Source organism: Cetorhinus maximus, chromosome 4 (assembly GCF_964194155.1).
Source record: "Cetorhinus maximus chromosome 4, sCetMax3.hap1.1, whole genome shotgun sequence".
NCBI lineage: Eukaryota > Metazoa > Chordata > Chondrichthyes > Lamniformes > Cetorhinidae > Cetorhinus > Cetorhinus maximus.
The window spans coordinates 155778056-155794464 of NC_135882.1; the positions used below are offsets into that span (position 1 = coordinate 155778056).

A 16409-nucleotide genomic window follows, 5' to 3' on the forward strand; every position below is an offset into this window, starting at 1 on the left:
TGAAGGCACTATGAGATCAGCCATGATTTTATTTGAATGGCAGAGCAGGCTCAAGGGGGCCAAATGACCTGCTCCTATTCCTGTTGGTTTCATGAAGCTCAGTGGACATTCGAAGCACGAGACTGCATGTTTTGAGTGGGTACTTGACAACTTTCTGAACTCAACATCAATTTCAGATCTTGGAGACAGCGTTTCCACTTTTTCTGAGGTGGGCTGTTTGAGGCCTGCCTTGGTTATCTGGCACTTCATCCCTATTGTTTGATTATGTTTTAGGCCCTCCAGTCTCACTCCTCATACCACCCATTCCCATGCCCCATCCATGCCAACTCATGCCAACCCATGAACCTACCTACCACCCCTTTTCCTTACACAATCTATGCCAACTCACCCAGTGTCCACCATGGGCATACCTCAGGAGCCATGTTGAGATGAAATAAAATAATGTTCTAAATATCTACTACAGCCATCACTATATATATCAAAAGTTAGTCCCATTCATGAAAGCCCATTCAGTGCATTTAAATCCCCTCAAGAACGTGATCCCTTATTAAAACATGCAAAAGCAGTTGTATTCATAATCTGACATCAAAGACAGCTAATTGTTTCATAACCTCTTGGAGCTGTCAATCAAACTGTTGTGATAATAGCTTATGGAAAGCAGAGAAGCATCAATAATACTACAATGATCGCACTTGGAGTTCGGTCAACGAACAGCTATTGAAACTGCTAGAACAAATATTTTCCAATTCACAAAGACACAGGCAGGCTGTTATTAATTTTTAAAGGGCTGCCCATTGAAATAACTTGATAACTTGATGGTTCTACATACCTTTTCTGCCCTTCAGGAGCATTTGCGATTACTTTAAAGATTCATAACTCCCACCTACAGTGAAAATTGGGTCTCTTTGAATTCAGCACTAAGTTCAAATGGCTCTGCTGAGTTTCCCACATGTTGGAGTCAGGTCCTCCCACTCCTAAGTGAAAATGGTTTCTGCTGGATATGGATGAGGACTTTAACCCTGAAAAGTGTGAGGTGATACACTTTGGAAGGAGTAATTTGACAAGGAAGTATTCAATGAACGGCATGACACTAGGAAGTTCTGAGGGACAAAGGGACCTTGGACTGTGTGTCCATAGATTTCTGAAGGCGGAGGGGCATGATATTGGGGTGGTGAAAAAGGCATATGGGACACTTGCCTTTATCAATCGAGGCATAGATTACAAAAGTAGGGAGGTCATGTTGGAGTTGTATAGAACCTTGGTGAGGCCACAGCTGGAGTACTGTGCGCCGTTCTGGTCGCCACATTATAGGAAGGATGTGATTGCACTGGAGGGGGTGCAGAAGAGATTTACCAGGATGTTGCTTGGGATGAAACATTTAAGTTATGAAGAGAGGTTGGATAGACTTGGGTTGTTTTTGTTGGAGCAGAGAAGACTGAGGGGCAACCTGATCGAGGTGTACAAGATTATGAGGGGCATGGATAGGGAGCAGCTGTTGCCTTTCGTTGAGTCACGAGGGGACACAAGTTCAAGGTGAGGGGTCAGGAGGTTTAGGCGGGATGTGAGGTAAAACATTTTTACCCAGAGGGTGGTGATGGTCTGGAATGCGCTGCCTGGGAGTGTGGTGGAGGCGGGTTGCCTCACATCCTTTAAAAAGTACCTGGATGAGCACTTGGCACGTCATAAAATTCAAGGCTATGGGCCAAGTGCTGGTAAATGGGATTAGGTAGGTAGGTCAGGTGTTTCTCACGTGTCGATGCAGACTCGATGGGCCGAAGGACCTCTTCTGCACTCTGTGATTCTGAGATTCTGTGACTTCTGGAACAGGGATCCTTGCGTCATTTTGGATGTGCTGCAGAGTTCCACGACATAATCCAGGCCATTAACTCTGTTTCTTGAATATTGCTGCAAAAAGAGACATGCCTAAGCTTTTCGTCTTGCGCTTATCAGGACACTCACAAGAATACCAACATAATGGGGAAAACAACAATTTATATTGTGAAGAGAGTGCTGATTGGTTGGCAAGTGGCATTGCCATTGAGAATGCGCTACTGATGGTGACTGACAGTTAACTGCCAAGCATTGTTTGAAATTTAAACCAGGCAGCTTGACCCTGATTGGTCAAGGCATTGCCCTGAGGAATGAGTCAGCAAATGGCTGTCACTTATTTTTAGTTGAAACAGGCGCAGTGTATGTACATGTTCTTTTTGTCTGCAAAGAACAGGGCCCTGTGTATTAATATTATAGCTTCCAGTACACGCAAATATGCCGCATTGTGAGCCGACTGACAATCTTAAATTGGTTGTCAGTGTAATTCTTAGCACATTGAGGATTATTTAACAAATGTTGTTCAATCGTGGAATCACATCTAATGTTGGACACTATTTTGAGTTTTGCAAGCATGGGCTGGTTGGGTATGGTCTGTACGCTCTGTTTCTGTCTACACAGATGTTGCCTGACCTGAATATTCCTGGCATTGTCTGTTTATATTATGTATTGCATCTGTAATATTTTGCTTTACATTGTATTTCTCTCTTTATTTCTTCTGCACCCTGGCCCTGCATGTATCATACTTTGTAAATTGCTTGACAAAATACATATAATTTGCAGCTTGAAAACAACCATTCCACACAACCAATCTGTACTGGCATTTACCCTCTATGTAAGAAAATAGTGGTAACCTTGACGTTCTGGTTGTGTCTGAGCTGAGCTTTAGTCTTCATAACCTGTCCTTCTCTAAACTGTTTATTTCAAGTTCAGCAGTGTTTCTTACATCCATCCATCTCTCACTCCTGTAGCAGATGAAATACTCATCCATGCTTCATCTCCTCCAGACTTGAAATCTTGAGTACTGTATTCAGTGGCCTCACAAGCTACCTTCAGCACAAACTAATGTGCTATTCAATTAGGAGCATTTTGTTACCTTTTAAGTTTACTTTTCTTATTTATTTGCTGGATATGGGCATTGCTGTCAAGGTTTGCCTTTTTTGCCCATTCCTAGTTGCCTTTGAGCAGATGGTTGGCTGCTTACTCCTTACCTTCCCATATTTTGGGAGCAACTTCACCACATGAACATCACCAGTACAAGGTGGCAGCCAACCATCTGCTCAAGGGCAACTAGGAATGGGCAAAAAAGGCAAACCTTGACAGCGATGTTCATGTGGTGAAGTTGCTCCCAAAATATGGGAAGGTAAGGAGTTCCATGATTTTGACCCCAGCAATGATCAAGGAACAGTGTCAAATGTCAAAGCCAGGATCGTGTGCAACTTGGAAGCGATAGTGTTCATGTGCACTTGCTGCTCTGGTGTTGTGGGCTGTTGGTTCAGGAGGTGCTGCTGAATTGTGGCAAGTTGTTGTGGTGCATCTTGTCAATAGCACACAGTGTAACCCACAATTTTCTGGTGTTGGAGCGGGTTGATGTTTAGGTTCGTGGATGACGTGCTGATCACTTTTTTGCCCTGAATGGTACTGAACTTTTTGGGTATTATTACAGCCACACCCATTCAGGCAAAAGGAGAATAATCCATCATATTCCTAATTTCTGCTTGTTGGTAGTAGCAAGACTTTGAGCAGTTGAGCCACTGGCCACAGAATACCCAGCATTTGACCTACTCTCGTAGCCACAGTATTTGTTTGGTCCATTTGAGTTTCAGGTCAATGGTGACCCCTCCACCTCAACCGAATGTTATTACTGAGAGGTTTGGCCTTGTCTTTTGCATTCACATGTTGTCTCTGCCAGAGTCATGATTAGGGATAGTCACAGATTTTCCTGTTAGTTGCTGTGTTGTCCCTCACTTCTAGTTCATGACTAGATGTGATAGATTGGGTAGGTTTGATCTGCTCTGCTGATTGTAGAATGGCAAATACTACTTGGTAGTCCAGATGCTTTAGAAGTGTAAATCCCAGTAATTTTGTCCACATTTGTATTTGCTGTATAAACTTCAGTAATAGCTGAAAATTCCTTAATTTTTCATATACCTCAATTCATAATTCATTAAAACAGTGCTTGCGAATGCCAACCCGGTGCAATCCCCATGCACCAAGGCTTATGTCTAGAGCTGGGAGCTGTTCAACGTGACATTTTCCATTGGTGCAGCCCTTCCCATTCCTTCCCTTCCCCAAACACCCAAACAGCATTGAAACCACAGGCCCAGCTAATCCTGCGACTTCCTCTCCCAGGCTGTGGGAGTTTGAGGGAGGCTCTGAAGCAGGAGCACAGCATAATGAAACCTTATCAGGGAACAAGCTTAAGTTTGACGCCTCTTTGGGAGCACCATGTTGTTGGATCATTACGTTCGCCTAACACCCGACGACTGTAGTCAACAGATCAATCTGGAACTGAGTGCCATGCTACCTGAAAGGCTGGGAGCTCCATGTGCAGTTCAAAGTTCATGAGACTGGGAAAAAGAATCATCATAGTGATAGGTTAGCTATCTGGTACACAGGATTTATTAAGCCCAAGCAACACATTTGGAAGCAAAGATAAGTTCCATGGTTTAGAACTATTCATTGTTATACAACCAAATGAAGAGACTGCTGATTGGGTGCTTTGGTACATCTCAACGATGGCTTCCCCCATGACCTTTTAGTTGAAAGTAAGGCCCTCAATCATTACCCATGTAAAACTTGAGCCCCTAACTAAATGAAAGTCTCAAAAATCCGACTTTTACATGCGTATATACAGCATTTAGTTTTTTTCATATTTTGGTATCATCTGAAAAAAATAATTGTGCTTGTGATGCCCTGGCCCAAAATATATATTTTACATAACCAGAGGTTTTTTCTGTGTTTGGTAGCTTAGTGCTATGGTACTGTATTTGCAGCACAAAAGTTGAGAGTTCAATCCCACTGTGGCAAGTTGTGAAATTGAAGTAAATAAATCGGGTAATTTACATGCAAACACCAAAACGCCTGAAAGCTGCCTTGATTGTTGTTTTTTTTAAGATAAGATCCAACTAGGTCACCAGTGTCCTTCAGGGAAGGGATCCTACCACTCCTTTCTACAGGGTCTATGTGTGATTAATGTCGCACACAATTGACCCAGTACTCCTCAGGACAAATAGGATGAATGCTGTCTTGTCAGTGTTCCCCACATCACAAGAACAACTTGAAAAATAATTGTTCTTATTTCTTTATTTCTGTCTCTATCTGGGTTATCATTATAACGAAGCTTAAGTACAACTTTTTGCACTATGAAATTTTTGATTACCCTATTTATTTCTAAAGTAAAAATAGTGCCATATTGTACTCTGACTTATTTCATTGTCCATGCTCAGCAATGAAGCATTTCCAAAGTTTCCTGAATATTGATTGCATTTTTTTTTGGAAAAACTCCTGGCATGTAACTTTATTATTGATCTTTTCCTTTACAATTGCATGCTGATTACTCTTTTCCATGCTTTGAGTTTTGGCAAAAGATCATAAGCCCCGAAATGGATGCTGCTGAGAGTTACCAGCGTTTTCTGTGCTTTGAAATTTCCAGCATTTGCAGCATTTTGCTTTTTCTATGTTGCAGTTGTACTGGAACTGCAGAGTGTTGTCATAAAATGGCTTCGGAATGGGATTGAGAGCACCCTATGAGACCATCTGCCTACTCAGCTGTGGCTGGTGTTGCAGAGAAACCAAGGAACCAAGGGTTATCTAAGTGTCCAGGAATAAAAAGGAATCTATATTCAAACATTGGAAGCAAAACTCATGATAGGGTTTGAAAAGTAACAGCAATCTTAAGGTTGCAAATCAGTATGATAGATGTCTAGGATTTATTAATACTTTATATTATCTATTTAAAAGAAATGATTGGAAGATCTGAAGGCTGAGAGTTTGTCATACTTCACAGATTTCAGTACTTGAATTAACCTCTCCAACCTGGCTTCTATCTCACTTACAACTTTGAATAGCGTTGTCAAAATGAACAGTATCTTGTTTTATTTTATTCATTTACGGGACATGGGAATTGCTGGCTAGGCCACCATTTATTGCCCATTGCTAATTGCCCGTGAGAAGATCGGGTGAGCTACTTTCTTGAACTGCTGCTGTCCCTGTGGTGTAGGTACATCCACAGTGCTACTGGGAGGGAGTTCCAGGATTTTGACTTAGCGATAGTGAAGAAACAGTGATATATTTCCAAGTCAGGGTGGTGAGTGGCATGGAGGGAACTTGTAGGTGGTGATGTTTCTATGTACCTGCTGTCCTCATCCTTCTGGATGGTAGCGGTCATGGGTTTGGAAGGTGATGTCTAAGGAGCCTTGGTGAGTTTCTGCACTGCATCTGGTAGATGGAACACACTGCTACCACTGTCGGTGGAGGGAGTGAACGTTTGTGGAAGTGGTGCCAATCAGGCTTTGTCCTGGATGGTGTCAAGCTTCTTGAGTATTGTTGAAGCTGCACTCATCCTCCTGACTTCTACCTTGAAGATGGTGGACACGCTTTGGGGAGTTGGGAGGTGAGTTACACGCCAGAGGATTTCTAGTTTCTGACCTGCTGTTGTAGTCACAGTATTTATATGGCTCACCCAGTTCAGTTTCAGGCCAATGGTAACCCCAGGATGTTGATAGTGTGTGATTCAGCGATGGTAATGCCATTGAATGTCATGGGGTGATGGTTAGAATCCCTTGTTGGAGATGGTCATTGCCTGGCACTTGTATGGCACGAAGGTTACTTGCCACATGCCAGCCCAAGCCTGGATGTTGTCCAGGTCTCGCTGCATTTGGACCTTGACTGCTTCAGAATTTAAGAAGTTGCAAATGGTGTTGAACATTGTGCAATCATCAGCAAACACTCCCCACTTCTGACCTTATGATGGGAGGAAGGCAATTGATGAAGCAGCTGAAGATGGCTGGGCCGAGGACACTACCCTGAGGAACTCCTGCAGTGATGTCCTGGAGCTGAGATGATTGATCTCCAGCAACCACAATCACCTTCCTGTGTGCTAGGTATGACTCCAACCATTGGGGAGTTTTCCATTGAATCCCATTGACTCTAGTTTTTTTCAGACTCTTGATGCCACATTTGGTCAAATGCTACCTCCATGTCAAGGGCAGTCACATTCACCACACCTCTGGAGTTCAGCTCTTTTGTCCATGTTGGAACCAAGGTTGTAATGAGGTCAGGAGCTGAGTGACCCTGTTGGAACCCAAACTGCGTGTCAGCGAGCAGGTTATTGCTGAGCAAGTACCGCTTGATAGCACTGTTGATGACCCCTCCCATCACTTTACTGATGATCGAGAATAGACTGATAGGCCAGTAATTGGCTGGGTTAGATTTGCCCTGCTTTTTGTGTACAGGACATACCTGGGCAATTTTCCACATAGCCGGGTAGATGACAGTGTTACAGCTGCACTGGAACAGCTTGGCTAGGGACACAGCAAGTTCTGGAGTGCAAGTATTCCGTACTATTGCCGGAAGATTGTCAGGAAGATTGCAGTATCCAGTGCCTTCAGCTGTTTGTTGATACTATGTGAAGTGAATCGAATTGGCTGAAGACTATCATCTGTGATGCTGGGGCTCTCTGGAGGAGGCCGAGATGGGTTATCCACTCAGCACTTCTGGCTGAAGATTGTTGCAAATGTCTTCTCTTCTGCAGTGATGTGCTGGGCTCCTCCAGCATTGATAATGGGGATATTTATGGACTCGCCTCCTCCAGTGAGTTGTTTAATTGCCCACCACCATTCACGACTGGATGTGGCTGGACTGCAGATATTTGACCTGATCTGTTGGTTGTTTAATCACTTAGCTCTGTCTATTGCTTGCTGCTTATGCTCTTTGGCATGCAAGCAGTCCTGCGTTGTAGCTTCGCCAGATTGACTCCTCATTTTTAGATATGACTGTTGCTGCTCCTGGTATTCCCTTCGCACTCTTCGTTGATCCCTTGGCTTGGTGGTTAAGGTAGAATGGAGGATATGGCCATGGGACCATGAGGTTACACATTGTAGTTGAGTACAATTCTGCTGCTTCTGATGGCCTGCAGCGCCTCATGGATGCCCAGTCTTGAGTTGCTAGATCTGTCCGAAATCCTGACTACCCTCCACTGTTGTGTGGCACTACCACCATGCTAAATGGGTATTTGTCTCCAAAAGGACTGTGTGGTGGTCACGCCTGCCATGACAGTACCAGCACCGCACCCGGCCAATTGGTGAAGATGAGGTCAAGTATGTTTTTCCCTGCTTACTGTAAACCCAGTCTATAGTGGTGCTACTGAGCCACTCTTTGTGTTGGACATTGAAACCCCCCCATCCAGAGTACACTCTGCACCCTTGCCACTCTTATGTTCAATATGGAGGAGCACTGATTCATCAGCTGAGGGGGTGATATGTGGTAATTAACAAGATGTTTCCTTGCCCATGTTTGACCTGATGCCATAAGACTTCATGGGGTTCTGAGTCGATGTTGAGGACTCCCTCCTGACTGTATACCACTCCCGCTACCTCTGCTGGGTTGTCCTATCCCACCAGGGATGGTAAGTGTGGTTCCATGGGTATGACTTGTCAGGCTGTTGCTTGACTAGTCTGTTGAATTTTGGCACAAGCCCCAGCAGTTAAGGAGGATTTGCAGGGTAGACTGGGCTTGGTTTGTCATCTGCTGTGGTGAGATTCGAACCTGGGTCCTGAGAGCATCACCCCACGTCTCTGGATTACCAGTCCAGTGATAGTATCACAATGCCACCCCACCCCCATGATGATTACTGCGGAATGATGGCCCTCTTTCTGCTCCTTAACCTCTCAATTTCTGAAACAATTAACAATTGTCAACTGCTATGTAGTCTTCCATTGTGGTCTGCGTGAAAGGCTGAATACTCTGGTTCTACTTCTACCCATCATGCTACAGCTAGAAAATGTACTCAAGCAGCTTAATCTCATGTGCCTACAGTCTTTTGAAATGTGTACTGAAGCATCATCTTTTATTCATCATCTGCATAATAAATTTTCCTCCTACTTGGCATCTACTGTTTATTCCTCCTTAATGTAAAGCATTTTGAAATGTCTGACGGCAACTGACCAGCTTAGAAGTACAATTTTTCACTGCCATAACATTCTACTCAACAACACTATCTACAAACACTGTACTAACATACACTTGTTTACAGGTGATGGTCATTTCTGCCCTTTTAAACCACCATCAACTCTGAAGGCCATACTATATAACTAGTTTCCAACATGAAATTCTGCTTCAGCTAAAATTTCTTCAGCCCAACATTCGTAAAAATAAAGACATCCTCAGCTGCCCTGTTGAATCAGGTGGTGCACAGCCTTAGCAGTATGCATGAACTTCTAAATTGTCCTTAGGCCAGTCTGGTTAGTTGCAACCTCCGCTCTTGCCTAACTCATACTTTAATCACCTCAAATATTTATTTCCCTAATGTTCTCCTTGCTGATATTCCTTGGCTGCATTGTTCAGAGCCTTCAGTTCAACAAGAACTTTTCAGCCTATTCCCCTCCTGCTTACCCTTTACACCAATATTTAACACTGGGTCCCTGCCCGGGGAGAATCATTTTAAAATTATCCTTTTTTTCCCCCCAAAATACATGCTTTTGCTTTTTTCCAAACTGATTTTTCTTTAGCTGTGCGTTTTATTGCCTCTAGATTATTATTGGTCTCTAGCTTCCTCTGTTCCATTGCACCTGTATTTCGAACCAGCATGACCCTGATCCTGTGAAGCCGTTCCTAAAAACACTTGGCCATGCTATCTTTCAAAAGTATTTTGACATACTCTCCTGTTCTATCATGTCCTTGATCCTCCCTGGCACCTCCTACTCAGTAACTTCAAGTATCCTGCTTGAGAATCCTGTTTTTGCATTTTTGTAGTGTGAAGTTAGTGGTAATAAACCTTTTATTAAATTGATGTGCAATAAAACAACATTTGAACTTTTAAGACTGTATTTCTTCATAAACTTGTAATTGTGTTTATGCTTTTTAATCAGTTGAGACAGTTGACTTCTGTTGAAGTTGTTCAGGGGAGTAATTGTATTTCTGCTGGGAGTTAGTACAGAGCCATAATTATGATGACTCCATGGGTGCTGATTTAGATACTGTTCATGGCCAGTATTTTATTGTTGAAATTTTCTGATGAAAGACATCCATTTTGGAAGCTTTAGAAATTAAGTTTAGAAAAAAATGTACTTGTGAGTAGGTTGTAAACCTTGGTGACTGTTTGTAATGCTTACAGACTGGAGAGATGCCAATCTGGATGACTCAAAAGATGAGCAAATTATTTCCTGCTATTTATGTAAGGGAACCTTTTTTTCATTGACTTACATGACCCATATTTGATTTTTTTTTTCCACACACAGTTGTTGAATCATTAGTCCTAAAAGTACTGATATGCAGTGTGCATACTAATACTATCCAGAAATATCTGCTGAAACTTAATAAAGGAAGGCAGTGTTTGTTATGCATCTAGGTGTTTTGGACTGGATTTCCTTGACTGAAACTTCTTAACATTTTTCCTTCGACAGCACCGTGACCTGTTAAATGATAGAAGACAATAACAAGAACAATTTGTATTTATGTAACAAGTTTTAATGGAATGAAATGTCCCAAGGTGCTCAACAGCAGCGTTAGAAAACAAAATTGACCTGAGCCAGATACGCAGTTATGAGGATAGCTGACCAGAAAATGGACAAAGTTATATTTTAAGGAGGGAGATGGGCTGAATGAGAAATAGGAGATACCAAGGGTAAATCCTTCGGGGGTGGGGGGGTGTCCAGAGAACAAAGGTAATGGTGTAGGAGCAGGAAGACAAGCCACTGCAGGTGATTATGTAGCTGCAATTAGATATAGAATCAGATGAGTGCTATCCTACCCAGCTGGACAATGGTAGAGGAGGTAGGTTGGGTGGTCAACTATGTTGAAGGCTACAGGCAGGTCCAAAAGAATGAGGGATAGTTTACCTTCGTCATAGTCACATGAAATGTAACTTGTGACTTTAAGAGCCATTTTGGTACTGTTATGGGGTTGGAAACCTGATTGGAGGGAGTCAAACATAGAATTCTGAGAAAGATGGACACAAATTTGGGAAGTGACAACATGCTCAAGGACTTTGGAGAGGAAAGGGAAATTGTAGATGATGCAAAGGTGGAGAAGCCAATGGATGGTTTTGAGAACGTGGTGATGATGGAAGGTATGCAAAGGGGCTGGGAGAGGGCAGTGCGGGGGGCCAGCGCCTGAAGCAGAGAAATGTTAACAATATCAGTTAACATGGGAGCCATGAAAGGTAGTTGTGTGGTCAGCAATTGAGTGGGAATAGAGTTGAGGGAACAGAAGGTGGGTCTTGTGGACAAGGTGAGCTTGAAGTGGCTGTGAGGGGAGATAGGAGAGAAATTCAGGGCTAGGCCAGGTGGGAACCTTCAAGGAAGTTTGGAGCGGTGGGCAACAGGACAGTAAAACAGTAAAGGCAGCTGATTCACTAAGGTACTGGGCAGATTGAGTGCTACTTTTTTTATCCATGGCAACTTAAATTTCAAAAGTCACAAAGTTGTGAACGGCCTGTTTATTTCAATGGTCAGTACATTCCAAATTGCTGTGCACACGTATATTTAAAAGAAAATATTGCTCACCTCACATGTCTATCCCCATTTCCCTCATTTTCCACACCCTTCAGCTGTCTAAGGCCTACATTCAGCAACTTCCTTCCTAAACCTCGCCAGTTCTCTGTCTCTTTAGTCTTTTAAGGTGCTACTTAATCTATTTGCCTTCGTATTTGCTTATGTGCCTATGTGTAAAATATTTTTGATAGTAGTCTTGTTAAGTGCTTTGGAACACTTTTAGTATGTTAAAAGTGCTATGTAATAAAAGTTGTGTTGCTATCTCATGGAGAGAAAAGAGAGCAAAACCTTGGGTCAATATGGGAAAAAGATCCTCTGGAAAATTCCTCTTTGACCTCCACAGATAATTGAAGCCAGTCCAGATGATCATGTGAACCATGTAGTTATCTGTAAAACTTCTTGCTCTCTATATGATATGATCTCTACCCCACTGAAGAACTGGATTATCTCCCTCCTGAAGACTTGCAGAAGGTCAACATCAGCCAGCCTTTCATCCTAAAGTTTAAAGAAAAGCTGCTCATCATTCAGTGCAGACCAGTTTTGTGTAGGTTAAACCTGTGTCACCATACCCTCCCCAATCTGTCGAACTGGAATAATCGATCATTAGGCATGGTATCCAGCCCTTCAATTATTTTGTAATTTTCTGTGTCAGGTTGCCTCTAAATCTATGCTGCTCGTAAGTAAGTAGACTTAATTCCATAAGATAGGGGAGGTGGCGGTATTAGTGGCATTGTCACTGGGGACCTGGATTCATTCAAATTCCATTATGGCAGATGGTGAACTTTGAATTAAGAGAAAACCTGGAATTAAAAGTGTAGTGATGACCATGAAACCATTGTTGATTGTTGTAAAAACCCACCGGGTTCACAAATGCCATTTAGGGAAAGAAATCTGCTGTCCTTGCCTGGTCTGGCCTACATGCGACTCCAGACCCACAACAATGTGGTTGACTCCTAAATGCCTTCTGAAATGGCCTAGCAAGCCATTCACTTCTCGAGGGCAATTCGAGATGGGCAATAAATGCTGGCCTCACCCATCACCGAATTTTTCAAAAAAAGGAAGCATTCTCATCACTCACATGAAATTTTTCCAGGGCTATAATGTCATCCACCATGCCAGTGGTATAGAACTTTGTGCAATACTTAAGATGCAGTCTGACCAGTGACATGTATAATCTCAGAATGCTGATGTTCTATTTGTAAGGAATGGGTTTTATTGATAAAACCAGCACCTTGTGAGCTTTGGCTACAGCTCCTCTGCATTGGTGATGAACATCCAGTGATCTGTGCAGAATAACATAGCTTCTTTCTTTTTCTCAACCGTTTTCACTATTGTGTGCTGTGAATGATAAATGTATTCCGCGTTGATCCTACCGACACACATGACACATTTTTCTAGGTTAAATGCCATTTGCCATTTTATGGCCCATTCCTCAGTGCATCTAAATCACTTTGTAATAGATTGCACACCTCTACTGTCTTTACCCTTGCACAGAATTTAGTACCATCTGCAAGCTTGCTGACTGTACTTCTAAATTCACAGTCCACACCATTAATCGGAGCAGTGAAACAGCAGCAGCCCTAGGACCAATCCCTGGCGAACGCTGCTTGTCGGTGCCACCACCAGTTTAATGAAAAGTTATTTAAATACAAATTGAGGTTTTGTTTTATTCATTCATGGAATGTGGGCTAGGCCAGCATTTATTGCCCATCCCTAATTGCCCTTGAGAAGGTGGTGGTGAGCTGCCTCCTTGAACTGCTGCAGTCCATGTGATGTTAGGTACACCCACAGCACTGTTAGCGAGGGCATTCCAGATTTTGATCCAGCAACAGTGAAGGAACAATGATATATCTCCAAGTCAGGATGGGGTGAGTGTTTTGGAGGGGAACTTCCAGGTGGTGGTGTTCCTATGTATATGCTGCCCTATTCCTCCTAGATGGTAGCTGTCAAGGGTTTGGAAGGTGCTGCCTAAGGAGCCTTGGTGGGTTCCTGCAATGCATCTTGTAGATGGTGCACACTGCTGCCACTGGCATTGGTGGTGGAGGGAATGTATGTTTGTGGATAGGGTGCCAATCAAGGGCACTGCTTTGTCCTGGATGGTGTTAAGACCCTTTAGCTGCACTCATCCAGATGCGCGGAGAGTATTCTATCACACTCCTGACTTGTGCATGGTAGATGGTGAACGGGCTTTGGGGAGTCAGGAAGTGAGTTGCTTGCTGCAGGATTCCGAGCCTCTGAACTGCTTTTGTTGCCACAGTATTTATATGGCTAGTACAGTAGAGTTTCTAGTCAAATGAAAACCCCCAGGATGTTGATAGTGGTGGATTCAGCGATGGTAATGCCATTGAGTATCAAGGGGCGATGATTAGAATCTCTCTTGTTGGAGATGGTCGTTGCCTGGCACTTGTGTGGCATGAACATTACTTTCCACTTGTCAGCCCAAGCCTGGATATTGCCCAGGTCCTGCTGCATTTGGACATGGACTGCTTCAGTATCTGAGGAGTCGCGAATGGTACTGAACATTGCACAATTATCAGCGAATGTCCCCACTTCTGACCTTATGATGGAAGGAAGGTTATTGATGAAGCAGCTGAAGATGGTTGGGCCGAGGACACGACCCTGAGGAACTCCTGCAGTGATGACCTGGAACTGAGATGATTGACCTCCAACGACCACAACCATCTTCCTTTGTGCTAGGTATGACTCCAACCAGCGGACAGTTTTCTCCCTGATTCCCATTGACTCCAGTTTTGCTAGGGCTCCTGTTGCCACACTCAGTCAAATGCTGCCTTGATGTCAAGGGCAGTCACTCTCACCTCCCCTCTGGAGTTCATCTCTTTTGTCCTTGATTTAACCGAGGCTGTAATGAGGTCAGAAGGTGATTGACCCTGGCGGAATCCAAAGTGGGCATCAGTGAGCAGGTTATTGCTAAGCAAGTGCCGCTTGATAGCACTGTTGATGACCCCTTTTATCGTTTTATTAATGATCGAGAATAGACTGATAGATAATTGGCCTGGTTAGATTTGTCCTGCTTTTTGTGTACAAGATATATCTGGGCAATTTTCCACATTGCTGGGTCGATACCAGTGTTGTAGTCATACTGGAACAGCTTGGCTAGGGGCATGCTAAGCTCTGGAGCAGAAGTCTTCAGTGCTGTTGCTGGAATGCGGTCAGGGCCTGTAGCCTTTGCAGTATTCAGTCCCTTCAGCCGTTTCTTGATATCATGTGGAGTGAATCGAATTGGTTGAAGGCTGGCATCTGTGATGCTGGGGACCTCCAGAGGAGGCTTGGATGGATCATCCACTCGGCATTTCTGGGTGAAGATTGTTGCAAATGCTTGAGCCTTATCTTTTGCACTGATGTGCTGCGCTCCCCCATCATTGAGGATGGGGATATTTGTGGAGCCACCTCCTCTAGTGCATTGTTAAATTGTCCACCATTGTTCACAACTGGATGTGGGAGGGCCACAGAGATTCGATATGATTCATTGTGCAATCGCCTAGCTATGTCTATCACTTGCTGCTTATGCTGTTTGGCACACAAGTAGTCCTGTGTTGTAGCTTAACTAGGTTGACACCACATTTTTAGGTATGCCTGGTGCTGCTCCTAGCATGCCCTCCTGCACTCCTCATTTGAAGCAGGGGTGATCCCCTGGCTTGACAGTAATGTAGGGTGGGGTATATGCTGGGCTATGAGGTTACAGATTGTGGTTGAGTACAATTCTGCTGCTGCTGTTGGCTCATTGCGCCTCATGGATGCCCAGTCTTGAGTTGCTAAATCTTTTCAAAATCTATCCTATTTAGTACGGTGTAGTGCCAGTAAGCTCAGTCTCATCAAGAATCAGCATCTTTGGAAGAGGAGGGAGATGATTTTCTTGGAGCAGGGGCCCTGGAGAAATTGATGATTTAATAGAAAGCAGTCTTGGCTTTAAAACCCAGTCACTCAACTCCCCCATTTTATTCTTTAGACAGGCTTAATACATTTTCAGCCTGTTGTTTTTGCATTGTGATTTTTAAATTGTAAAGTTCATATCTGAAAAAGATTTTCCCCACGTGAGTTGGTCAGATTAGCATTATTATAAGAACTACTGTTGTCGATCTAGAGAGAATTCTGACACTCTTAATTTCATTTAAGGTATTGAATGAGACTTATGCAAGGAAAATTTGTGTAGATAGGGTTAAAATTTACACTGTCATGGTTTGCATATACGCAAGTTGATGCGTACTTGTGTCAATGTTCACATTGAAATAGCTTTCTTGCCATCATCAAGATTTAAAATAATTCTCAAGTACTGACAAAGCTGACTATTTCTAATAGCATTTCAAGTGTCAATTTCTTATTGCAATATAGCTGGAATTTTGGTTTTTTCCCAATTCTTTAATCATGCTTTCAGAAGCAGTTTTCAATGATGTCAAACTTAGAAGCTTGAATATGCCACAAATGAGAGCAGTGTGCTTCAGGCAAGCAATATTTTTTTAAACTGGGATATTTGCACCAAAGGTTCCATGCATTCCTGTTCTCCAATATGGGATACAACTCTACATTTTCAGACGGTATCACTAATGCTAAAACTACAAGTTGGATTTATTTGGAAGCATTGAGTTCACCCAGAGCAAATAACGCACTTACAGGCTGGCAATAAAACTATATTTAAAATAAAACAAGGCTTTGGTTTCGCCCGCAAAGTTTTCAGTGTGCCTTGTTCAGAGCATGTTTTTAGCATTGTTCAATAAATAGCAAGACTAGTATAAATGTTTACATATTGTAATGGTATATGATCCACCTCATTCCTCAGTGTTACTTTAGATACAGCTGAAATTGGACCTAAGAAATGGTCAAAATATGTTGTATACTTTCGCCTCTGAGCTT

At 43.0% G+C, this 16409-nt stretch overlaps 1 protein-coding gene across 3 annotated transcripts in view; it reads left to right on the top strand.

The window, feature by feature from the left end:
* LOC144679973 (focal adhesion kinase 1) overlaps window positions 1–16409 on the top strand; it is a 531813-nt gene that overhangs the window by 32007 nt on the left and 483397 nt on the right. The window lies entirely within an intron of this gene.